General features: G+C 39.8%; 1 long non-coding RNA gene and 1 pseudogene across 1 annotated transcript in view; one reads left to right on the top strand and one right to left on the bottom strand.

Moving 5' to 3' along the window:
- Window positions 1–24530, bottom strand: part of LOC106008990 (uncharacterized) — a 160816-nt gene extending 136286 nt beyond the window's left edge. Inside the window, exons 1-3 of the long non-coding RNA XR_015445481.1 lie at window positions 15942–24530; window positions 3766–3914; window positions 2370–2657 (exon numbers count right to left, since the gene is read on the bottom strand). This is a non-coding gene — a long non-coding RNA (uncharacterized LOC106008990). The remainder of the gene's footprint in view (window positions 1–2369; window positions 2658–3765; window positions 3915–15941) is intronic.
- Window positions 13251–14045, top strand: LOC147822666 (bridging integrator 2 pseudogene; annotated as a pseudogene).
- Window positions 24531–26936: the final 2406 nt, after the last annotated feature.

The following is a 26936-nucleotide window of genomic DNA, read 5'->3' as shown; positions in this document are numbered from 1 at the left end:
AAGTCAATTTGAATAAACTCCCACTAGCAAACATAACACAGTAACTGCAGTAAGTTGAAATACATCGCACATGGTTAAATCCATGAGTTCATGAAGATTACAACAACAAAAAACTTTATTGGTCACCTTTGGTTGATGCTAGGTAATGGATACATTAAGAAAACTGGTAAATAAAGGAAAAGCCTCAAGCATTGATCTGTCTTTCCTCTTTTATTTGAACCATGGAGAATCAAGTGATTGATGAGATGAGGTCTCTATAGAAGTATTCTAGCTAATTTTTAAAAATGAGAAGCCAGGCATGGTGGCACGTGCTTGTAATCCTAGCACTCAGGAGGCTGAGGCAAGAGGATCACTGTGATTTCAAAGCCTCTCTGAACTACACAGCAAGACCCTGTCTCAAAAAAAACCAAACAGCTCTAATCCTAACTGTTCAGTATGACTAATCAGAGTAGCTGACAACATGATAGAGAAACAAATATGGTGGGGGGAGAGAACATCTAACCAAACTTCCACTCTAAACTCCCACTTTACAGGAATTGCTGTGGGTAGGAAAACTTGCCAACAACAAAGTCAGAAGCCAACAGCAAGATCAGACCGACGTAAAACCCTCCACGACAAAAGACTCAGTTTCCTTAACAACAAACAACAGAAAGAACATCCCAGGAGGTGTCAGAGAAATGTCACATAGCCCGGTGGAACTGGGATGAAAACAAACTGCTAAAAACTTTACAAGACAATCAGGAATCTATGAACATTGACTGGGTCTGTAATGACATTAAGAAATTACTTTTAATGACCAGGGTGTGATAGTAGTGTGATTAACTTAGCTTTTAGAGACAGAGCGAAGTTCAGTCAGGCCATGTGTGAATTCAACCAACCACCAGTTGAAAATATTAAGAAATAAAGTTATGTCTGTGCTGAACATGTAAAGATTTTTCTTACCATTATCCCTTAAACAATATGGTACAGCAACTATTTACACAGCACTCAAGTTGTATTAGGTAATCTAGAGATGATTTAAAGTATACCACGGGGGGGGGGGCGTGTATGGTTTCTATGCAAATATCATGATATTTTATAAAAGGGACTTGCACATACGCAGATTCTGGAATCCCAAGGGTCCTGGGGCTAATCCTGCACCTACACCAAGAAACAACTGTATAAGGAAAAGATGTCTGGGATTTGGTTCAAAATAACTTTAAAGTGTTTATAATTAAAATAAGATGCCCCAGGTGTTGATATTTATAATTATGTGGATAAGTAATAATACACCAGGTTCACTATGCTGCTACAGTATAGTACAATATAACGCATACTACACACATTTGACATAGTCAATAAGAAGAAAAATGTAAGGGCCAGGGATTTAGCTCAGTGGCACCGCGCCTGCCTTGGAAGTGCAAGGTCCTGAGTTCGATCCCCGGTACGACAAAAAAACATAATAATAAAAGACCTCAAAGTCACCTATAAAATAGCATTGTTTTTCTTTCCAAACTTGACGATGGATTATGTTTACTGATAATAGAACCTGAGGGGTCTGGGGCTTATTTGCAAATTTAATAATTTTTTCAACTCTAAATATAACCTGTTACATATAAGTCATTTCCCACAAAGGAATCTTGCAATATCCTCCTACTTTAATTTGACTCTGATTTTCAGTGACAAAGGCCACTTCAAATGATGTTGGTGATATTGTCAACAAAATTGGTATCTATTTAGTTGATCAAATTGCGGCCATCGTCCGGGCATGGGCGTCGCTAATACGTACTGTACTGGGAGAAGGCGAAACTACAGAGAAAAGGCTTAAAGCGCCCCTGTGTGGCCAGTGCAGGTTATAACAGGCAGTGCCCTTTTGATTCAGCACGTAGATGTGGCTGGGACCTCATCCTTTCAGTCCAAAGGGCAGTTGTAGCCAAAGATTTTTTTAAAGAGCATTTCCTTTTCAGATCTGATATCCTCTTAAATATTAATCCAAAGTTCCCATCATACTAATAATAAAATATAAATTTTCCCAAAAGTTCTGTATGGAAGAGAACCACCACCAAAAAATCCTTCAGTAATGACATAAAATGATGTCATAGTTTAAAATGTGCCAACTTTTGCAGGCAGTGAAGTAGAGTTCACAAGGATACACGCAGACCCAAGGATACCCCACAAACCCATTCGAGTGGCCAGTGTGGAAGGAAGTGAGGTTGGGAGAAAGAAATTAATTATTTTAAGTGGAACAAGAAAACAGCCTGGCATAGACCAATCATGCCGATGAGCTGAGAGTATCCAATGCAAATCTCTCCATTTGATTTGGGAATAAAGGGAAGAAAGCAAGGTGGGAAGCAAGGGTGGTACAGGACCCCCAAATCCTAGAATCTTACCTCCATGCATCGGGAGTTGATCTCCCAGATCTTGCTTCTCCAGCAAAAGTTCTGCTCCTGGTTCCTGGGTCCCTCCTGACCAGCCTCCCCAGCATGACTCAGGATGAGTTCTGCCAGGCGTGGTGAACTCAGAACCCACCCAGGACAGCTGCTGCCAATGAGGTGCAGGGGTCTCCAAAGATGCTCCTTTGCCCGGAGACTGCAGATTGCCCTTCGGAGCAACAGGGGGCAGCAGTGCTTCCTTGGTCAATCCAGTTCCACCAGCAACAGCAGCATCTGAGGTGCTCCCTGCGGGGAATTCTTGAGTGTGAATTCTAGAAATAAAACATCTTTAAACAACTCTCCAGATGACTCTGATGCACAATTTAGGTTTGGAACCAATGAGGGTAACAGATTAGAATTACAAAGTGTTTGGTTTTTTAGAGAAGTTTTGGAAATATTATTTGTCAGCTAATTATGATAAGAAATGCCCAGATTACATAACACAAAAAGGTAAACTGCTCCAAGGTCTATTAGACTACTTATTCTCAATTTACAAGTGACTAAATAGTACTCTTTACTTATCTCATTTAATATAATTTTTTTTAAATTTTGAGACAAGGTCTCAGTAAGTTGCCCAGGCCAACTCTACTGCCTCAGTCTCCTGTACCCGGGACTACTGCTCATGTGCCATCCCACCTGGCTAATGTGAACTATTTCTATGTTTTACTGCTGAAATATTAATGTGATTCTGTTTAAAGAGTGCTGCCTGAGATGCCATGATACATGCTATAATGTCTTTTTGCTAAAATCCAAACTATTACAAAATCCAAAATACATCTAGCTGCAAAGATCTGAGATGTGAGGTTGTGAAAAAGAATGTTCTGGGAAAAGAATGCAGCATAACATAACCTACCTTCTCATTGGGCATCAACAATTCTTCATTATTTCCCTGCTCCTGGAGTTTTTCCCACTGCTTGGGAAGGAAAGATCTAAAGCCTCCTACCCTAGACCCATGCACCTGGAGCCCTGCTGTGTTTCTTTTTGCTTTTGTGGGAGTGGAACTCAGAGCATGTGTATGCTATGAAAGTTCTTTACTGCTGCGAGATGCACCTAGCCCATGGGGCTCCATTTTGAGCCGCTACCTGGTGGTACAGTACTTAACTCCCACATTTGGTTCACACCCTAGTCAATGAGGTGCTCTGAGTCACCTTTGCTCCTCTGAATCTCTGACAGAAACTGCTACTAGAGCTTTCTCAAAATTATCCCTAGAGCTTATCAAATTTTCTTGATAGAAAGCTCTTTCTAAAAAACAAATAAAAGAGCAAATCACTGCCCCCTCCTCTGACCTTCTCAGAGTCATATAGCAATAATGTCACCTGGGGCCAGCATGTGGTATGTGTGTAGCCATACTGACCCCTGCAGCCAGGCCTGACTCTGTGTCCTCAGAGAAGGCAAATTCTCAGCCTCGAGTTTCTTCTCTGTGAAATGCAGGCACATGTTCTTCTGCAATAGTGCTTCTTATCCTCAGCCTCCAGGATTGGCAAACAGGCCCCAGTCTGAGAGCTAAACAAGCAAAAACAACAAACGGATACTTTAATAAGTTATCTATACTCTAAAAGATATGATATCCCCTAAAAGAATCAGGAGAAACCAAGCTAAAAATGAAGTCAGTGATGGAAGGGAACAGCACACACATATTTAAGAAACCAAGGAACACTAAAGGAATGCCATGAAATGTTAAAAAGGTGCCAGGAACTGTCAGTGGTCTCCTGTGCTCGTCAAGGGAAGAGCTTGGACCATTATAAGCATCCAGTCAACTCCTCTGAACTTGCTGTAGGCAGCTTCTGAAGATGCTCAGTATTTCTGTGTCCTGGCCTCCCTGATGGTGCACCGTGGTTCCTATTGTACTAAGGTCCTTTAGTGTACACTAGGTCTCAAATATAACAGTACTGAAAGGTGATGGAGCTCTTAAGGGGCGGGACCTAGTGGAAGATGATTAGGTGATGGGATTCCCTGTTGGAAGGGGTTAATGTCATTCTCTTAGTTATCACCGGAGTGAGTTGTTATAGAGTTAGGCCATCTCATTTGCCTGGCTTCCTCTGCATGCATCTGTTTACCTTCTCACTTCTCTGCCATGTTGTGGTGCAGCCAGCGCAGCCCTCACTAGAAGCAGATGCCATGATGTTTGCACTTTCCAACCATCAGAATCATAAGTCAAATAAGTCACTCATTTTATCCAGCATTGAGTATTTCATTATAGCAACACAAAAAAGATATACGTGATTAGCAGACAAGAGCATTCTGGTCAGCTTTGTAGTATTAGTCTTTGATAAAGACTAGCACAGCAGCATTTCTGTCAGTTTTCTTGTGAATTTTTTTGTGGTGAGTCTGCCCATGGCCTGCCTGGTCTGTGACATGGAGGCCACTGAATTTATAGGCTAATGAAGGTAGGGGCTATGGCAGCTGCACCTTTAGACCAAACTGTCTCTTCCGTGTGCATCGCCAACCACCCAGCTTTGTTTGTGTGGTCCCCCAGGCCTTTCTCAAGGCCTTACTGCTTTAGATCTGTATTTACCCATGACTGCTTTCCAGCCAAGAATAAAATCAGCTTGCCTCAAACTTGAAGCTCCATAAAGATGCCAGACTGTTTTTCTTTCTAATACCAGGAAACAAAACAAATCATTTAGAAAGGTTCATTTAGGACAAGCCTAAAGAAAAGGTATGTTTTCAGAGGTTACCTATGATAGGGGAAAAAAAATCTAGCTAATTCTCAGAAAAAACAAAACCATGTCTAGACACACATCTCAAGGAACAGAAACCATTGCCTGAAGAAGTCTCCCATCTGTGCTGAACTCTTGGTTTAAAGGCACAGCACATCTTGTTATTTCTGAAGTGTGTGTGTGTGTGTTTGTGTGTAAACATCCTCTGTAACCAATATTTCCATGACAGCTGTATCTGAAGTAGGTTTGGAAGGGAGGACTGGTCTCTGGCCACCTCCCACCAAGGGTTAAACGCTTGCTGTTGTGTCTATATAGCAAAACAAACCCCTGTGCAGCCAGACCTTGCAGGGATTGGATGCACACTGCATCAGGGGACATCAACAATATCTTTCAAAGGTAAACTCCAAGGCTCTTCAGCCAAATTCCCTCGCTCACTTTTCCTAACAGCTGAGCTGTTCCCTAGTGCCTCTCTTCATGCCTTTTTGACTCTCCTTTTGTGTGGACATGTCTAGAATAATCTCCTTTGGAGGGGGGTTCTCTGACACAATCAGCATGATCAGGAACAGGCTGGGGAACAGAAAGATTGGACTAAACAGAGAGCACAGGCACATTCAAAAACTTGAGGTCAGAAATCAAAAATTTGGATTGAATGATCCTTAAGTTTAAACTCTCATGGATTTCTTTTCATGTACATGACCAAACAACCTGGATTTTAACATCCTATCCTGTAAGTTTAAAGATAATGATCTCACCATTGTCCATTTAGTAATATTACAAATTTTATTTTTAAAATATTCCTGCTTTGAGACTGGACCATAATAGTTCCAAATTCTTAATGATATTCTAAAATTTCAAAGCAAAAAAAAAAAACCTAGTAAAATTTTCAGAAATGTGTGTGTAGTATTTCCAAGGGGGATAGTGGTCATTTATTTTTAGGGAAAACAAGAAGTTTTGCTCTATTTTTGATGCAGTCTTTTTCTTAGAGATTAAGGGCAGATACTCTGTGTCTTCAGTTAGCACCACATAATAACGAATGCCTGTTCCATTTAAATTATGCAAAAATCTACCCTACATTCTTACAGAAAAAATAACCAGCATTTTTCCATGTAAAGAAATCAGCCCTTTGCCCCACTGTTCTTGAAGACAGGATTTAGAAACAAACATGATAATGTCCAAGATACAAGTATTTTAATTGAGGCAAGGGGGAATTTTTAAGCACTATCTATCATATTTCCCTGTTTTATAAAGATGATGTAGCATATATATTGAAAACAGCGACAGGAATGTACAACCAAATGGCTGACAAAAAAATATATCTCCTGCAGATGAGACTGGAAGGGACAGTTTATGGTTTCATTTTACATATTTCTGGGAAGCTTTCATTGTTCAGCTTACGGAATCAGAAAAACCCCAGGAAAAAGTTTAAGCTGGCTATGACTTTGAGGTACCTACACTCTGGCTTTTGGAAACAGGCTACATGTGATAATCACTTTCAAAGTACATACCAGATTTGCCCACACAAATAAAACCAGCGGAGGGATGCTGCCCACTAGCCTTTTTACTCAAAGTGCTGGGCCCTGCTGGAGGCGAGGAAGGCAGAAACTCGAGGTGAGACTAGTGGGGAGGCCCTCTTCCCCTAGCCAGTCTCCCCAGCCTTGCTCCCCCTAAGCCTGCGCCCGTGGGCCAGGGGGCTGCACCTGGGGTGGGGCAACAGGGGAGCAAGGGGAGCTGAGCTAGGGAAGGGACTTTGTTAATGAAGCCCAGTAACCCGGGGATGTTTGCAGGCAGCCCAAGCTTCTGGCCTCTATTCTATGCCCATATCCAACCTCCAGGTCCTGGGGAAGAGCAGGCAGGGAAGCAAAATCCCAGGAGAAAAAGGTGAAGTCCCGAGAAAGAGGGAAGGTGATGGCCATATGGGGAAGAATAGAGGATGTGGGTAGGGTGTGAAGAAGGAGACTCTAGAGTGAGCATGTGAGTGTGAGAGAGAGAGAGCTAGAAAGAACGAGATAGAAAGGTGGCCATGGGCTGGGACTTAGCTCAGTGGTGCCGCCGCCTGCCTTGAAAGCACAGGGTCCTGAGTTCGATCCCCAGTACCAAAAAAGAAAAAGAAAAAAAACAAAAAGGTGGCCAGGAAGTTCTCAGCATGCTTCCTGGCTTCAGGAACCAAATCCCCCTGATTCCCCCTCTCGTCATTCCTGCCCGTTGGCCTCAGCTTCTGTAAATGCAGAGGGCCTTGAGCCTGGGCCCCTTGGGTTGCAGATGCTTCCAAATCTAACAAGGACCAAGAAGGGGATGCAGTTCCAGGGGGATGGGGGGTGCAGAGGGAGTGGGGAGGCCCAACTGCTGTGCCATCCAGTGACCTCAAGAGGATGCTGGGCCAGCAGAAATCATTACCTAGATGCAGGCAGAAGCCCCCAAATTCAGGAAGAGGTGAGAGTGGAGAGTGGGTTAAGAAGTGACATCGCTCTTCTGCTTCCGGGCACAGCCTCCCCAGACACAGTACTCTGGAGATGTTTCTGCCTCAGCTCACTAAGGGGAGATGGGGGAAAGTAGGTAAGGAATGGCCTATGTCACAGGCATGAGGAACGAGCCACAGAGTGAATGACGGAGGAACGCCTGTCTCCTCCACTTGGAATAATCAGTGGGTCTAACCCAGCAGTGGAACTGAGCTACTCCTGAATTCAAGTTTGAATTCTTTTTTATTAATGAGTTAAAGGAAATCCTTCGTGAAACTGACATGTCCAAAGTAAATGATTTTATAGTGAAGTCCTTTTTTAAAAATGCAGTGCTTAGCCAGGCACAGTGGCTCACACTGGTAATCCCTGCTTTTTGGGAAGCTGAGCCAGGAGAACGTCAAGTTGGAGGCCAGCCTGGGCAACTTAGCAAGACTCTTCCTCTAAATTAATTAATGAATTAAAGCAGTGGTTTTTACACTCTTGATTTTGGTTGTCTGACATCTTATGTTTTTTCAACCGTATTTGCAAATACATGAATGAGTACTTCCTGCCCTGTCAAGTAGAAACCACTGGTAAAGCCAGTTCTCCAACTATTTGAATACAGGCTCTTTATTCCTAAAATAATTAAACCTGGGGTTTGGACCTAGAAGCCCTAGGCTTTAGGTTCCACTCAACTACTGACTTGAGCAAGTTACCTCTCTGCAAATCACTTTCCTCAGCTGCAGAAACTGGCTAAGAATGAAAATTCACAGAGCTGTGCCAGGGAAAATGAGAAAAAAAACAGAAAAATGCATTGCACAGCACCCAGCACATCTTAAACTTAGTTTGCTGCCCTTTCAGATTACTCATTTGCTTTGCAAAAATATTTTCCCCCATCAAAAACTCAGCAAACTCTAGGTGAGTATTGAGATGCATAATTTTAAATTGTGGGTATATGCAGTCATTAGGTTATTTATCATAATGACTTATTATGATTGATATTAAACTCCATTCTAACAATACTTCTTCTTTTTGCAGTATTAGGGATTGAACCCAAGCCCTTCTTCCTGACCTACATCCTCAGCACTTTTTTTATTTTTTAATTTTGAGAGAGGATCTCTCTAAATCACTCAGGTTGGGTTAAAACTTATGATCCTCCTGCCTCAGCCTCCAGAGTGGTAGGGTTTTAGGCATGCAGCACCATACCTAGCAACTCCTTTTTAATATCAACACAGAAAATCAAACCATTCTAGTCAACCATCAGCTCTCAGTCCCTGGCGTGACCATCATGTTACTAACAGTCTATCTTGGACTGATGTTAGCACCCAGTCCTAGTGCGGGTTTCCCTCTCATTCCTATCTATGTTTGGGCTCTGGGTCTAGGCTGCATCTTCCTGAACTGACCTGTGTGGACATCTATCCAGCACCTCTACTCTCAGTTAAAATACTCAAAAGGCAGAAGTAGGGGTCTATGAAGGGGGCATTGCTAAGTGAACATCAGCAACTCTGTCGCCCTCTGCCGACCATGTCCCGGGAAGTGCTGGCAAGAGAACATGTATTCATTCATCAGTTTCCATGCTGAATGTGATTTTCATCAATATCACTTACAAGAATTCTTTTATAGGCTTCAAAATTTGGCTGAAATCAGGACTGCGGCCATTACCAAAATTAAAAACTAATAGTTCTATATCCAGTTTCCAACGTTGCATGAATGGGCCAGCATCCCTGTGGGCACCGGCACAACAGACACTTACCCAGCATGCCTCAGTGGCATCCCAGAGGGCAGAGCTCACCATTACCCTTTGTATTGGTCAGTTCTCACTAGAGGAACAGATTTTATATATGTATGGATTTACAAGGTAGGCTAAAAATGTCCACCTGCAGAGTCAGGTGTGGAAGAGTCTAGAAGGGCTGGCTGTGCACTGGAGAGCAGAAGGATCCAGTCAAAAGTCAAAGGCCTGGAGCTCACTGTAGAGACCAGGAGGGTCCATATCAGGAAGCCAAAGGATCTGCACTGGAAGCCAGGCAAGAGACACCCAAGGCAGTGCTGAAGACTGGAAATCCTTCGAAGACCCCAAAGTGAGACTTCCTTAGCAACTTATTGAGACCCTGTCTCAAATGGAAAAAAAACCAACCTTTCAAAAGGCCAGGGATCTAGCTCAATGCAAAGGCCCTAGGTTCTATCCCCAGTGCTGAAAAGAAAGCAGTGACCTTGATTGAAAATGAGAAAATTCAACAGAGGGCCGGGGATTTAGCTCAGTGGTTCTGCCACCTGCCTCGCAAGCGCAAGGTCCTGAGTTCGATTCCCGGTACCAAAAAAAGAAAAAAAAAAGAAAGGAAAATTCAACAGAATGATAAAAATAATCTTCATAGAGCCATGTTTGTTATTTTTCAGAGCTATCTCAAACCTAGCTACCTGAGAATATAAGTCTGAAGCTTGCAGAATAAATGAGGACTCCACTTACCGTATTTTCCCCAAAATAAGACCAGGTCTTATATTAATTTATGCTCCAAAAGACAAAGTACAGGATGCATTCTTTTTTCATGTACAACAATCTACATTTATTCCCTTTAAATCTACCATTAAAGATTTACAAAACAGGAATGACAGAAAAATTATGACAGTTAAGAATGAAGGTCCACACAAATGCAATGAAAAGTTACGGGCCCAAAAATTCAGAAAACATTTCTTTTTTTCACTTGAATGCATTAAGTACATCCATTACAACACATGAAATGTTGAATTATGAATATTCATATTAGACACAACCACATCCATTCTTTATCAAGTGCATATGTTATTCGTGCATTGTGTCAGTACTCCGACTGGTCATTTGGCAGTGAGTCCTGAGTTCATCTGTTTACATATGTGTTTACCTCTTGTCCAAATGTACCCACTTGGGTATTTATAAATACTTAATTATAATTTATATTAGCATTTATTTAAAGTATTAATGTCAATTATATTTAATTATATATGAATACTCTTATTTTATAATTCAATACTTCCATCATGTGTTGCAATAGACACACTAAATGTGTCCATCTAGCTGATGATTTTAACTGGGGGTTATTTTGGGGGTAGGGCTTATAAGTGTCCTGAAAAATCATGATAGGGCTTATTTTCCAGCTAGGTCTTATCTGGGGGGAAATATGATAGTTAAGGAACTAGCCACAGCATAACAGAGGGTCACAACATGGTTGTAGAGCTAATTGAACACAAAGACACCACTGAGGGACCATAGGACGTGAGTCAGGAGCCCACTTAGGCCTAAGCCCTGGCAGTGTGATTGAGGGATGATGGGTAGAGGTCAGAATCCAGGGGCACTGCTAGTGACACACCAGGAGCAGCCACTATGGATTCCATTCCCTGTAAGCAAACTCCGCTTTTGGACTTTATGTGGAGACAACTTGTTAACTTTCCATTGCAAATTTTGCTTTTGTTAGAATTAATCTATAGGTCTGTTTTCCCTTTTCACTCATGCACCTGTACAATCCACCCCTTTGCTTAGCTTCCTCAGTACACATAAGAAGAAAACAATGCTCTGCTCCAGCTAAGCCACAGCCTAACTCAGTTCTCAGAAATGAATAGGGTCTATTAGCATCCCCCATTCGATTTTCTTCCTGCAAGACTTCCTTTAGGGTTGTAATCTTATCCTTCCGTCATATATTTTCTTTTAGACCAATATTCTGTATTCTAAAAATCATGTAGGAAGAGTATGATATAGCTCCTCAGTTCAATGTGCTCATGCAAAAGAGAAAGAGAAAGAGATACAGCATGGAATACGCAAGGCACCCTCTTGAACAAGCAGGAATCAACTTACTCTGTGATTCCAACTCACACCTTTCCCATTTATTTTTCTTTTATAGACCAAGATCACAAGAATCTTCAACAGAAGAACTGCCAAGAGGGCAAACATTATAATAATGGAGCAAACTAGAACTGACAATAGATATATCAAGTCTAAAAATGACACAAAGTATATAAATATTATGAGGTGACTCCTTCCAAATTCTTCCCTATTTGCCAAATATCTTCATTCTCTTTCTACGGTAAAATACGGAAAATGGAATCACAAATCACAGTCAAAACTGTTCTTCTGGTAACACATATGACTCACACTTTTGTCATACATGTCTTTAAAATAAATCAGTGGATAGTGGATACTAAAGTCACAGAATGTTTAATAGGAGCTTATTTTACTTATATTACCTTAGCAATTCCCCCCAAAAAGGATTTAAGATGGCTTACAAGGAAAGATGGAAAAAGATAAAAAAAGGTAAGAACTTTACCTACCATAAGAATTGAAGTTGATCTTTTAGGAACAAACAGCACACTTCTCCTGGATGTTCAGTGTATGTGACCAAGGAGAATTTGGGTCATCAGTCCCACCACTGTCTGCCTCAAGGGTTCGTATATGGTTTGGCAAAAGCGAAAGTCACAATTTGCTGAATAAGTAGAAGACTGCAGATGTATAGATGAACAGTCTTGAAGCTGGGGGCCAAGAGTTATTTCTACATCTGGGCAGTCTTTGAATTGTTTACCCTCAGCATTGAAAGTGCTCACACACAACCTGCTGCTCACAAAAGTCCCATCTTTTCCCCAATCCACATTCCCTCTTTCATCCCCAAATACACCAACAGGAAAGGGGTCTCAGTCAGTGTGCTCTTCACCAAGGATGCTGAACACATGTTCCAGAAGGTGTTTGTTCATGAAGCATATCCTGAAGCCCCATGAAGTCCTCTGGTTGCCACATCTGATTATTGAAACAATTATTACCTGGGGTGGAGTAATTGTTCTTAAGACTCAAGCAAAAGAACCAGAAAGATTGGGAATTCTCAAAATGAAAAGTAGTTGAGATGCAAAACAACAGAAGATCAAGGAAGAAGTGTTTGTGTGCATGTGTTCATGTGACATGCATCATATATAAATATAAAAATTATTCAAAAAATAATTAGCCTGAACATTACAAGCAATTGCACTTAAAAGTTATGGGGAATATGATAACTAACCAGAGCTGATAGCTACTAGCCCTGTGTGCCAGATTCTGCTCTAAATGCTATATAGTATCTTATATCATTCTAATGCCCAGAAGAGCTCCATAAAATAGATATCATTCTTATGTTACAGATAAGAACACTAAGCTTAGTGAGATTAAGCCACTAGCACTGGGTCAACCAGATAATGGCAAAACTAAGAATCAAATAAAGACTGTGTAACTGGAACAAAAACACAGTTAGATAGGAGCAATTTGTTCTGGTGTAGGTTAACTACAGTCTGCAATGATGTATGGTATACATCAAAGTAACTAGAAAAGCCGTTTCCTACATATAGAAATGGTAAATGTTTGAAAAGATGAAACGCTAATTACCCTGATTTCATCATTAAATGTTGTATACACATATCAAATTATCATACTGTGCTCCATAAATATGTATCAATTTTGAAATAAATTAAAATTCTTAAAAACAGCCTGCCTGATTTCAAAGGTCAATGTCTGTCCGTTGCATTATGCTGCCTCCTAGTGGGAAGAAATTGGTAATTGGCAAACTGAATTTTGCCTTTATTATTTCTCTAGAATTCTTTCTGCACTTGAAACATAAGATGATCTCCAAAATGCTTTTTTCTTTCTAGCATTGTTCATTGCCCCCAAGTTAGGAAAACATCAATATATTAAATTGATTATTATTCCTCAGTGGCCTGCAGAAACCACAGGGTGCAGGGCTGGGTCAGCCGCCAGCAGGATGGGCAAGGGCAAGGCTGGCAGTGACACAGGCCTCTTCCCAAGCAGGTACAGAAGAAGTGCAGCAGGACTCAGGAGAAGATACCACAAAACTTAGAGAAAACTACAGAAACTAAAGATGAGCGACCCGAACAAAGTGCCAGGAACTTCTACCAACAACAGGCAGAAGTCTATAAGCTGTAAAAGAACCTGAAGAACTTTCTTAGTGGAGTCAAGGTAATGCATAGAAGTTCAGAGAGTGTCAGAGACGCTGCAGGAGACCTACAGCAGTGAGGAGGGTGGGCCCATTGGGAATCCTTTGGGTAGACTTTGAAGAGAAACTGAATGATCAGGCTTTGGGGACCATGGAAAACTATGTAATCCAGTTCAGTGAGATTAAGAAGAGGATTGCCACGCAGGTAAGAAAGTTGTGGACTGTAGCAGTGCCTGATACTATTCAGAGGTGGTGCAGAACACTAAGAAGAGAGATGAGGCCAAGACTGCCCAGGCAGAAGAAGATTCAACAAAATCCAGCTTCTGTTTGACGATCTGAACCAGGAACTACTGGAGGAACTGTCTATTTTTTATTGTAGTCACTTTGGTGGCTATGTGACCATCGTCCAAAGTATTTCCAATTTGAATGATGACTTTCACAGGAAGATGAGCAAGCTGGAGAAGCACCATTCCAACAGACTCTTTGTGGTGAAGGGATGGTCAAGCAGCAGCAGGTCCACTGCAGTCATCTCTCCTCCAGTTTGAACATCTACCATTAACAGCTCTCTTACCTCACCTACCAGTCCCTCAGAACTTTCCTTGATGAGTGAGGGGTAAATCTGTCTCAGCAACTGAAAAAGAGGTGACACCTAATGCAGCCCAGGGAGAAAGTAATTCTGAGATTCAAGAAGAGTCCTTAAAAGACTAGGGAGTGCAGGAGGAGAGGTCTGAAGCAAGCTCCTCTGAGGAGGAAGAGCCTCTGCCAACCTGCAATACCCCAACCCAGTCCCAGGCCTCTCCGACCACTGAAGGTGACAAGTCCCAGAGGAAGTTCTTCCTTGCTCCCCAGCTCCATCCAACAGAACTCGGACTGTTTCCGATCCATCTTCCTCAGTCCCAGAAGTAACCCTCCAAACCCACACCTGAAGTGAAGGATCTGAACAACCAAAGGGAGCCTCTCTTTGGAGGGCCTCAGTGCCCTCTGGTAGGCCTCCTCCTCCCAAAGCCCCTCCAAGCCCCAGGACCATCTTGGGGACTGGGACTCCAAGTCCTGGGGCCTCCGTAGAGGCCTCTTCTAATCCAGAACCACCAGAGAAGCCACTAAGAGCTCCTGGGGTCAGAGAAAAGGAAAACACCCCTGAACAGAACACAGAAGAACTTGAAATTTTGACATTTTCCCCCACCTTGGATATTTCTTGGGGTTTTTCAGAACCTAGAGATTCAAAGAAGATGGATGACAAAGAGAACAAGCTGATCTCAGCTAACTCTCCTGAGGGCCACAGCAATCAGATTTATGTCTGTGTGGTTCCAGGTTTTTGTCTGTGTGGTCTCAGGTTCCCGTCACCTGAGCCTCAAGAAGAGGTATCTGCAAATGAAAATGTATGATTCTGAAGGGAAACTGCAAAAGCCTCCCCTACATGCATCTCCCCAGAGAAGCTTCTCAACCAGAGGGTACAAGTCCATGGAATATAAAGCCAGCATTCATTTCCAGGTTCTCAGAGGGTACAGATGCTGATCATCTCTAAAGACCTGGCAATAATGGAGGCTGAGGAGCAGCCTATGGAGGGAAGGTGAAAGGTGTCAGGAGCCACCATGATCAGGAGGTGTCTTGCCCACCTCCTGCACTTCATGACTTCCCTCTCTTTGTGCCTCGATTTACCCTGCCAAAATAGCCCAGAGTGCAAGGAAATGTTCCTTGTTCTCTGTTTATTGTAGTCCTCCTTGACATGGTCCTAGAAACAGCAAGCTTGCATATCCCTGTTCCCACCAGCCTTATCAGTCAGCTAGTCTCAGAATGTATTAAACCACAAATTACCAAGGACAGTCACCCTGCCCCATCTCCTTGTTTATACTTCCCCTCCTCATTCCTTAAATAAAGTGACATGCAGCCTGTGGTGTTCTTCTCCCCTCAACAGGTGGGAAGCCCCACCCAGTCCTGCTTTAATTCTCTTTTGTTTTCTGCATCTTCCGTCACCCTACTCAGGCCCCAGACCTTTGCTGCACAGGACATGGCAGAAAGGGAGACAGGCAAGCTTGGAGAAGAAACTTTTAGGCTCAGGGAAAATTGTAATCCAAGTTTTAGCATTATCAGAATAAGACTTTATATAATAAAATGGGCTGTAATGATGCTTAAAAAAAAAGTACCTACAGACAAATGTGCTTGTCCATACAGAGACACAAAACCACCCATACTGAGAAGATAGTGAATAAATATGCCTTTGACTTAGTTCTCACTTTGCAAGACTTAAAAAGAATAGATTGTATGGTTTCGACTCTTTAGAAAAAAACAAATTGATTCCTAAGTATCTTGATCTCATAATCAAATTTAGAGCAATCCATTATACCTAGAATTTACAAATTACATATTATGATTAATTAGTATGTCTCACATCCTAATGAGAACTATACAAAGCTCCACAAGAACCATAACCAAGAGGGTCTCATTCACTTTTGTTTTCCCAGCCCTAAGAACAATGTCTTTGACATTGGATGTACTCACAAATGACTAGAGTGTCCACAGGAGTAAAATAAGATGAAAGCACATCTGTGGCCTTCTCGTCTGGAAAAAAAAAATGAATTAAAAAGTAGAAACTATGGACATTCAGGGAGGGAACTGAAGTTAAAGAACATGTATTTAATTTACTCTCTTTGTTTTACAGGTGATCAAATCAGGCCCAGAGAGGATTTTTTGTTACCATTGATATTGCTATTATTAACAACAATCATTATCATTGCTATTATCATTGTCTTCAACTTCTAAGGTATTTCTACTGGCCGAGTATTGTACCTTTTCCATCCACTGTGAAATAGCACAAGAGAAAAAGTCTCAAGGGCTCTTTGCCCTTTTATTCTGAGCTAGAGATTTAGGAACCACGATATTCTATCTCTCTGCCTCTCTCTCTCTCTCCATATATAGACAGATTTCCATCAATATATGGAGAGACAGAGACATGGATCACTCAATCAGAAATTCCACTTTAAATCCTTCACTTATAAGCAATTATTGTCCTTACTAGATTCTGGAAGAAAGTTACAATTTTTATTCAAATGAAGAATATTATATGTATATGTATAATCTACTTCTGTGTCATTTGTGTATCATGAAAGAAATATCTACTTGAAATTAATTTTAATTTAGATTTGTAGTCATTATGTATGATTTCTAAACTCTTTTGTTACATATCCCAAGATGAAGGGATAAAAATAATTCGTTCCTGAATGAAATATTGTACATTAAAAGTGTCTATTTCTTGGGCTAACTCTAGTATCCAAACCAAAATCAAACACAAAAACAAAAGCAACTATAAAAAAAACTTTTTACACTGATATCTAGATTATTTTCTCCTTTGATGCAAAGAATCATCCAAAATTTTTCATATCCAAAGAAGTTCTTTCAAAATCCAATGATATAACAACATAATATCTCTAAAAACTGCATGGACTTAGCAATAAAGAAAAATTGGAAACATAACAGGCCAAATGGCAATGCTCTTTAAATAGGTGGGATAGTCTGGCAGGACACAAACCTTCAATATCTGTGAGAAACCTTTACTTACATTGGACTAGTCTTCAAATTATATTGAGGTGTATCTGAAATGATATTCTATTAGTATAATATGGAAATTCAAACTAGAATTTTGTTCACTGAGTAATAAGAAAAATAAAAGTAGCAAAAAATTATTTTTTTATTCTGGAAGATATTTCATAGGTTATGACTTCATATTATATCCAGAAATAAATCACAAACATATGTATATTTAATAGATCAAACATGTATATACCAAACAAAACCAAATAAACACTAGAGAAAAGTGTGAGTGACTTTTTTAAGTAACTTTGGCTGGAGAAAGCCTTCTAAGATGACATAAACCCAGAAAATAGAAAACAGAATGAAAAACTGCCAACATATTTTATTACATAAAAATCTTACAATTTTATGTAATCAAAAACATTGAAAGCCCAAAGACAAGCAAGCAGGAAAAAAAATTTGCAATTTATATAACAGGGAAATGGTTGCTTCCTCATGAAGGATTAAAAATGTTTGTAAAATCTGTACTGCTCTTCTCACCAAGTGCTGGGACCCGGCCCCTCCTGTATAATCTGAGTGTGGCTGAGATTGTTTTAACTACTTTAGGGCAGTTCCTGTGCTGGCCTGGGGTTGGCTATGTTTTAAGAGACTAAGGCTTTGGCTTTCTATCTCCTAGAACACTACCCTCCACATGCCTGAGGTGCCATGAAAGAACTCCAATACTCTGCTGATGAGACTATGTGAAGATTCCTGAGCCCTCATAGAGAGAAAGAGGGCTCAGCTGAACACAGGCTCCCAGACACTCCTGCCAAGGTGGCAGCCATGCTGGTGGTGCCATCTTGGAATCTCCAGACACTGCCAGTTTCCAGCTAAGCACCACTGAGTGACTCTTGCCAATGCCACATGGAGCAGAAGAATCACTCAGCCATGGCCTGCTTGAGTTCCTAACTTATAAAATCATGAGATAATAAAATGGTGGTTATTTTAAGCCACAAAATTTAGGAATTACTAGTTATGTAAAGATAGATAAACTAGAATAATTCTTAATTTATATAAACAAGATTTAAAAATCAAACATCTTAAGTATATGAGAGAAAGAAAATAGCAATAGACAATTGTCATGGTTTGTGCTAGCTGCTATAATAAAGCACCATAAACTGGGTGGATGAGAAACAACAAAAATATATTCTCACAATTTTGAGGCTTTGAAGTTGAATATCAAAGCATTAGCAGATTCAATGTCTGTTGAGGTATAATGACACCTTCTCACTGTGTCCTCACACAGTGAAAGGAGCCAGCTAGCTGTCTGGGGTCCCTTTTATAATGACATCAGTTCTATTCAGGAGACCCCAACCCACACATTAGGGGAATAATAGGATTTACTCAAGCTTTCCTTTTCAAATCTTAATCTTGTTCAAAAACAACTTCACAGATACAGCCAAAAATAAAGTTTAAACAAATATCTGGGTACCCTGTGGTGCAGTCAACACAACAGTCACAGGTGGATCTATGGAAAATTTCAACACAAACTTGCATGCATGTGTATGCCACTCATATGCATATGAATTGCACACAAGACACTTAACATAGACCAAGTTATAGGCTCATAGAACAAGCCTCAACAAATTTCAGGTAATTTAGACTATATATTTTATATGTTCTTTCACCCTTATGGAATTAAATACTCAGTAACAGGAAGATAAATAGAAAAAGCAACATGCCTCAAATTACCTATAAATTAATAAATAAATGACAAAAGGAAGTAGAAAATATTGTGAGCTGAAAGAAAAAAACAGTAAATCAAACTCATAGTATATACCAAAGAGTGCTTTAAAGACTAAAAATAACTTTAAATATATATGTAAGAAAAGAGGCAGAGGAGGTGACCCTTCCAGGCCCCCATAGCACTGCCTTGAGTGCATAGGAGCAGAGCTGTACCCAGCGCACAGGAGGTGACCTTCCAGGGCCGCCGTACCACCACCCTAGGTGCGGAGGAGCAGACCTGCCCCCAGTGCAGAGGATGTGAACTTTCTGGGCCACCATACCACCACCCCAAGTGCAGAGGAGCAGAGCTGCCCCAAGCACAGAGGAGGTGAACCTCTCAGGCCTTCATACCACCTCCCCAAGTGCTGAGGAGGTGAGCTGCATGGGTGCCAGCAGCACACATCCTCTCCCCACCCCACTTGAAATGAGAAGACATATAAACAAGTCTCAAAACCAGACTTCCAGATCACCTAAAGCAACCCCAAAGGGAAACAAGATGGAAGAATCTGATACTCAACCATGTGGACTCCCTGAATTGGCAATGAAAAGGATTTGGAAAAAATGAAATCTGAAGTAATTTCTCAGATATCAGCAGAGATTGTGTCCATAGTGCAAGACATGATTAATAAATCTAGAGAAGACACAGATTAAAAAAAATAGAAGAGCTGAAGAACATGATGAAATCCCAACATAGGAAACAAAAGGAATCTATAAAACAGTTGCAAACAGATATCCACGAGATTAAAAACTCCATTGAAAATTTGCGCACCATAATAAGCCAATGTGAGGACAGAATTTCAGATATAGAAGATAAGATTGCAATTAGTGACCAGGGAAAGAAAATTGCTTCAAAATTGTAAGGGATCATGAGAAATCAATCCAGCAGGTGGTAGATGATGCAAAGAAGAATAACATAAGACTGACTGGAGCCAATGAAGAAACAGGAGAGAGTGTAGATGACATAAAAAAAACTGTTCACAGAAGTGATGGCAGAAAACTCCCCAAGCAGGGGAAAAGAATTTGACATACAGATACGTGAGGCATATAGGACTCCAACTAGCTGGGATCAAAAAAAATCTACACATACGCATATAATAGTTAAGATTCCAGAGGCCAAACAGAAGAACGAAATTCTACAAGCAGTTAGAGAAAAGAAACAAATCACATACAAAGGAAAAGCCATCAGAATCACAGCAGACTTCTCAACGCAAACCCTCAAGGCAAGAAGAACTTGGAGTGATGCATTTCAAGCCCTAAAGGAAAACAGCCTCCAACCTAGATTGATGTACCCTGTAAAACTATTTTTCAAAATTGATGGAGAAATAAGATACTTTTCATGACAAAGAGCACCTCAGGAACTTCATGAATACCAAACCAGCACTCCAAAAAATTTTAGACAATATTCTATGAAAAGACAATGAGGATCACAACCCCAGGAAGCAGAGCAGAATGAATCCATTGGGCATGACAAGAAATTAAACGCAAAGGGGGAGAAGCCAACAAAAAGAAAGAGTCATCACAAGGATTCGTCAGTACATATCAGTTATAACCATCAATGTTAATGGTCTCAATTCATCAATCAAAAGAAATAGACTGGCAGAATGGGTCAAAAAGCAAGATCCAACAATATGCTGCATACAAGAAACACACTTAATTAAAAAAGAAACTCACAGACTGAAAGTTAAAGGGTGGAAAATAATACTCCATATGATAGGAATGCAAAAAACAAGCAGGAGTACCTATCCTCTTTGCAGATCAAGTGGATTTCAAGCCAAAACTGATTAAAAGAGATAAAGAAGGACACTACATCCTTGTAAAGGGAAGAATTCAAGAGGAAGAGATGATAATCATAAACATATATGCATCAAACACTAGTGTGCCCAACTATATAAAACAAATACTAATGGACATAGAAAATCAAATAAGCACTAATACAATAGTAGTGGGGGACCTCAATACCCCACTGTCACAAATAGATCAACTAGACAAAAAATAAGCAACAAAACACTAGAACTCAATCAAATTCTTGAACAAATGAACTTAACAGATGTTTACAGTGTGCTCCACCCTGAAAAATCAGAATACACATTCTTTTCAGCTGCACATGGATCATTCTCCAAAATAGACCACATACTCACTCACAGAACATATTAAGTAAGTGCAAAGGAATTCAAGTTGTCGCCTGTATATTGTCAGACCATAGTGTGATGAAATTGGAGATGAATAGCAAAAAAAACTGCAAAAATTTCCTAAACACATGGAAATTGAACAACACACTTTTGAATAACCAATGGGTCACAGAGGAAATTAAAGAAGAAATCAGACAGTTCCTTCAATTAAATGACAATGGCAATACAACATATCGGAATCTATGGGGCACAATGAAAGCAGTCTTATGAGGTAAATTCATAGCAGTGAATACACATTTTAGGAAAACAGACCGAACCCAATTACACAACCTGATGCTGAACCTCAAGCTTCTAGAAAAAGAAGAGCAAGACAAACCCAAAGCTCATACAAGGGAGGAAATTATAAAGGTCACACCAGAAATCAATGCTGGAGACTAAGAGAATGATACAAAAAATGAATGAAGCCAAGAGTTGGTTCTTGAAAGAATAAAACAAAATTGACAAACCCTTAGCCAATCTTATCAGGAAAGGAAAAAAAGGCCCAAATCTATGCAATTTGGAATGAAAAGGATGAAATTACAACAGACGCAGCAGAAATCCAGAGGATCATCAATACCTACTTCGAGAACCTATATGCCAATAAGATGGAAAACACAGAAGAAATGGACAGATTGCTCAATACATATGAATTACCAAAGTTCAATGAAGACCTAAAAATTCTAGATGACCCAGTATCAATCAGTGAAATTGAAAATGTAATTAAAAACTTACCAACCAAGAAAAGCCCAGGTCCTGATGGCTTCACCACTGAATTCTATAAGACATTTATTGAGGAACTACTGCCACTACTGTTTAAACTCTTCAAAGAAATTGAAAGGCAAGCAATACTCCTGAACTCATTTCTGGAAGCAAGCATCACCTTAACCCCCAAAACAGAGAAAGACCCAACTGAAAATGAGAACTATAGGCCAATCTCACTAATAAACATAAATGCAAAAATCTTTAATAAGATACTGGCAAATAGAATGCAGAAGATCATTAAGAAGATGATACACCCTGACCAAGTGGGATTCATCCCAGGGATGCAGGGATGGTTCAACATATGCAAATCAATCAATGTAATGCACTATATCAATAGAGCCAAAGACAAAAACCATATGATCATCTCAATAGATGCCAAAAAAGCATTTGACAAAATCCAACATGTATTTATGATAAAAACCCTACAAAAAATTAGAATAGGCAGTCTCTATCTCAGTCTGATAGAAGCCATCTATGAAAAACAAACAACCAATAACACACTAAATGGTCAAAAAAACTGAAATCCTTCACACTAAAATTAGGAACAAGACAAGGATGTTCACTATCACCACTCCTGTTCGATATACTTTTGGAAACATTAGCCATGACAATTAGACAAGAGAAAGAAATAAAAGGAATAAAGATAGGAAAGGAAGAAGTCAAATTGTCATTATTTTCAGATGACATGATACACTATATAGAAGGCCCCAAGAACTCTACCAAAAGTTTTCTAGATTTAATAACCAAATTCAGTAAAGTAGCTGGATACAAGGTCAACACACAAAAATCAATAGCTTTCACCTACACGAATAACAGACTCACTGAGACAGAAACAGGGAAAACAATTCCTTTCACAACAGTATCCAAAAAACTGAAATATCTAGGAATCAACCTAACAAAAGAAATCAAAGACCTCTACTCTGAAAACTATAGCACTCTGAAAAGAGAGATTGAAGATGATACAAGAAAATTGAAAGACATCCCTTGCTCCTGGGTAGGAAGAAACAACATAATGAAAATGGCCATACTTCCAACAGTGCTACATAGATTCAATGCAATCCCAGTTGAAATTCCAGCACCATACAACACAGACCTTGAGAAAACAATCCAAAAATTCATTTGGAACAAGAAAAGACCCAGAGTAGCAAAAGCAATTCTAGGTAACAGAGACATGACAGGGGGTATCACAACCCCCAACTTGAAACTATACTACAAAGCTACTGTGATAAGAACAGCATGGTACTGGCAAAGAAACAGACCAGAGGACCAGTGGAACAGGTTAGAAAATGCAGAAACAACTCCAGACACACTCATTCATCTCATCTTTGACAAAGGAGCCAAACACCCTCACTGGAGGAAAGATAGCCTCTTTAATAAATGGTGTTGGTAAAACTGGGTTTCAACTTGCCAAAGAGTAAAACTAAATCTATATTTCTCACCATGCATTAAACTAAAATCAAAATGGATTAAAGATCTAAATATTAAAATAGAAATGCTGAATCGGCTGGAATGAAGACACTGGTGTAGGAAAAGATCTTATGAACAAAACTTCAGTTGCCCCTGAACTAGCACAAACAATCAACAAGTGAGATCTCTTCTTACTGAAAAGCTTCTGCACAGCAAGAGAAACCACCAGCATTGTGAAGAGACAACTCACAATGTGGGAAAAAATTTTCACCAGCTGTCCCTCAGACAAAGGTCTACTATCTCGAATCTATAAAGAACTTAAAAAAATCAGACCTCCCTAATTTAAAGACCCAATCCAAAAATCGCATCTGAAATGAACAGACATTTCTCACACAAAAAAATACAAATAGCAAATAAACATATGAAAAAATGTTCAACATGACTGGTCATTTGAGAGATGCAAATGAAAACAATGCTGAGATTCCACCTCACCCCAGAAAGAATGGCTGCTATAATGAAATCAACCAATAACAAATGCTGGCAGGGCTGTGGGGAAAGAGGAACCTGCTCTACTGCTGGTGGGAGTGTAGACTGGTGCAACCACTGTGGAAATCAGTATGGAGATACCTCAAAGAACTAGGACTGGAAGTCCCATTTGACCCCGCTATTCCACTGCTGGGTATCTTCCCCAAAGAATTAAAAGAATCATACCACAATGATATATGTGTACCCATGTTCATAGCAGCACAGTCTGTGATAGCTAAATCTTGGAAATAGCCCAATTGCCCATCAACTGGAGACTGGATAAAGAAAATGTGGTTTTTTTAATAAAATGGAGTACTACTCAGCCATAAAAATGAGAAATTAGAGACATTTATAGCTAAATGGATGCACATTGAGGCAATACTCTTAAGTGAAATAAATAGGACACACGTGTAAATACTGAAGATTTTCTAGTGTGAGAAACTGAAAGTGTAAATAAGGACTAAAAGGTATAATAGATAATGTGAAATAGGAAGCAAAGGGGCAAAGGGGAAGGGGAAGTGGGAGGGGTAGGGGAAAAGAAAGAAGGGAATGGAATTAATATGAGAAAATGAAAACATGGAAGCAAAGTCTTTGTAAATAGGGAGGGATGGCGGGTTTGAAGGCAGGGCAGGGGAAAGGGGAAAAATAAGAACCAAGAGAGATTATCCAAAGGTGCAAATTTCCAATGATGAATGTCATTATATTGTATACCTAAAATGTACCAATGAAGTGTCATCTATATTTATTGCATAATTGCCCAGTGTAATTTACTGATATTGCTGGCAATAAATGTAACCATCCAAGCTGTGAATCAATCTGGCCCTATCACCTGTTTGAGAACAAAGATATTCTAGACTGGTTTCTTTTCAGGAACCTTTCCTCTCTCACTCCAGGAACTCTATGTACTCTCTGTTGTCTTGTGATAAATCGTATTATTTACTCACAATTCTTTATAACCTCCTTGTTCTATCCATGAGTTTATTGGTGATGATGAATATGTTCCTGTCTCCTGATTTTGGATGTTCAATGTCATTTCCTTTGATCAAAAGTATGTGAGACGTTAAAAAGTTTCCTAAATTAAAAAGAAAGAAAGAAAGAAAGAAATTAAAGAGTAACATCAGAGATCCTGCGGTGGTAAAAATGTCCTCTATTTTGACATAACCAACATCAGTATTTCGTGGTCCTGAATTATTCCTTTCAAGATGTCACCACTGGGGGAAGCTACACCATTCTTTCAGCATTCTTTCTTATAATGCATGCAAATCTGTAATTATTATTTCATAATAAAATTTCAGTTAAATCTATAATTATTTCATAATAAAACTTTAGTTTAAATATAATAAGTCTAATTTCTTTGTGCACATGAAATATAACTACAGTCCAAAAAAGTAAAAAAATGGAATTGCCTTCTTTAAAATATTAATATGATGTTGTTGAAGGTAACTATTACACCAACTCCTTATTCTGAAAATCACTGAATTAAGGATATATACTGCATTCCAGACGGGTAACCAAATCTCCCCAGTTCCTAAGGGAGAGTTCTTCCTTATGGAAGAACAACAAGTATTAAGTATAAAAGAAAATGACAGAATTGTAGAAATCACCATTTCATCTCTAGCGTGAATAACTGATTCAAGTAATAATCATGATGCATGGTAAAATCACTAAGTAAAGGGCCTTAGGGCTCAACACTCACACTCGTGCACAAGTATTATTTCATAGTTGGCTTAGTAGTTCAAAGGAAGAAAATAGAACTTTACAATGGAGAGCTGTGGCTATTACCACCTCATTCAAGAGGCAATGCTTCACACCAATTACAGTAGAAAAAGATATTTTGTATGTGCTGGTATAATGAAAATTAGCAACACAAATTCACCTATAAAGTATCCTTTCCCAAATGTCTAAATGGAAATGATGAATCCAGTCTTTAAATCTCATTTCTAGCCTCAGGAAAGACAATTTATCACTGCAAACAATCAGATAAATAAAGCGTAGGTCATTATATAAAACAAAACTGTCCTGATGTCTTTAAAAAGCCAAAGTCATAAAAGAAGGGTGAGAATGCATTAAGTTTTAGGTATAATTAAGAAATAGTAGACACACAGAAACTCAGTTAAGAAACATAAGAAACCCACATTTACTGCCTGGTATTTGACTGCACCCTAGCTAGGCAAATCCCCTGAAATCTAGCTATCAGCTGGGCTTTAGCCGAAGTGCAGAAATAAGGTTAATTTTGTTAGACATGTTCATGGAATCATGGCTTCATAAAAATATTGTTCTTTTTAGTGCTGAATACTGAGGGATATATAAGCCAAAGTTGGTGGTGTCTGTGACTTACTCTAAAATAATTTCATCAAAAGAAAAACCTACATAAGGCAAATAATACAAAATGATATTTTTTAAACCTAGGGACTGGACTCATGGTGCTCATATTCTACTCGAATTCTTTTCTATATATTTGAAAATGTCTCTCTTTTTCATGGAACAAATAAACCTTAATATTAGTGAGAAATGTTTTCAACCTCATGTGATAGGAAAGCCAAGTGGCTTAAACAAAATGGGGCTTGACTTTTTTTTTCTACACAGGAAGAAGTCCCAAGGGAAATGTGTGTCACCACAAGGTCCTGGACATGTCCTTGACCTTTCTCTCACTGCCATACACATGCACAGCCACTCCCCACAGGAGGGGGCACGTGAGTAGACTTCCCCTGTGACTCTGTTGCTGGTCTCCCTGGTGAAATGCCGGCCTGGGAAACTGAGGGTTTCATTGTTCCCTGGCAGGCAGAGGAAGTGAGAGCTATGAGCAGGACCTTGGACTGTCAGTCCTCCCAGGATTCCTGGCTCACCTTGGCCCTTTCCTCATGGTGCGATGTTCTCTGCAGGTCTTTTGGGACAAACTCTCCCTGTCACAGGCCTCTGCACTACTCTACCTGCTAACGTCTGCCTAACTATGGAGCTCAGTGTTAGCAAACACACTAGCTGCACATCCTCCACTCAGCTTTGCAATGCTTTGCTACAAGAAATATGTTAAGTCTCCATCTAGTTTGAGTACTTTTTCTCTTTTTGCCAGAACATAGATAGGGAACACTTCAGAGACTTTAAAACTCACTTCGTAGTTGGCTATTACACATATTTTACATATTCTATAATGTTCTATAGTCATATGTCATGTATATTACTATTAAGCTCTTGAGAAACTAATGCTCCTCTCTGTTGCGGACTCCCTTGGGGTGGCAAACCCTAACCCTAAATTTCCCATTGTCAACTCAATCAATCACTTACTTGTTCTAGTGCAATCTCTGAGTCTGGGAAATAGAAGTGCCCCTAAGTCCAGAATGTG

Source organism: Heterocephalus glaber, unplaced genomic scaffold (assembly GCF_053883595.1).
Source record: "Heterocephalus glaber isolate CG9 unplaced genomic scaffold, H.glaber_assembly_v1.0 deba00001610, whole genome shotgun sequence".
Lineage (NCBI taxonomy): Eukaryota > Metazoa > Chordata > Mammalia > Rodentia > Bathyergidae > Heterocephalus > Heterocephalus glaber.
This window is presented reverse-complemented; position numbering and strand designations above follow the sequence as displayed.